Below are 641 nucleotides of genomic sequence, written 5' to 3'. Positions count from 1 at the left end.
TCGGTTTATTATGATTGAAAAATACGCTACGTCCAAGAAATCTGAACTCGAATACTTTTGCCACGTTGCGCAAAAAGCTACTGAGCAACTCCTAGCCGTTTACCGATTTATAATTTAATTTTCGTTATTAGTTTTAAAAATACGCTAAGTCCCAAAATCTGAACTCGAATACTTTTTCTATGTGCCGCCAAAAGCTACTGAGCAACTCCTAGCCGTTTACCGATTTAAAATTTAATTTTCGTTATTAGTTTTAAAAATACGCTAAGTCCCAAAAATCTGAACTCGAATACTTTTTCTATGTGCCGCTAAAAGCTACTGAGCAACGCCTAGGTTGGTACATTTCTGGTACATGGAGTGTATGCGTGCAGGCGTACTGCCGTGCTGGACTGGAAAATCGCACTTGCTACTAGAACGTAGAGTAATTCCCTAGATAGGTGCTTTTGCATGCCTCTGTTCGACGTCCATGCAACTTGGAACGTGCGACACACGTAGCTAGGCTTCCCCATACATATTCCCTAGGGTAGCACCAAATTGCACACTTTCAGGGGTATATTTTGGTACGGTGTACTGTGCATGGTACAAGTATCATTAGCTCGTGCAATTTATTTTGCATCAAGTTGCGATTGCTGTGCGTTTGCGAC

This window comes from Anopheles arabiensis, assembly GCF_016920715.1.
Source record: "Anopheles arabiensis isolate DONGOLA chromosome X unlocalized genomic scaffold, AaraD3 X_pericentromeric_contig0029, whole genome shotgun sequence".
NCBI classification, from domain to species: domain Eukaryota; kingdom Metazoa; phylum Arthropoda; class Insecta; order Diptera; family Culicidae; genus Anopheles; species Anopheles arabiensis.
The sequence above is the reverse complement of the archived record's forward strand: the minus strand, read 5'-3'. Positions refer to the sequence as shown.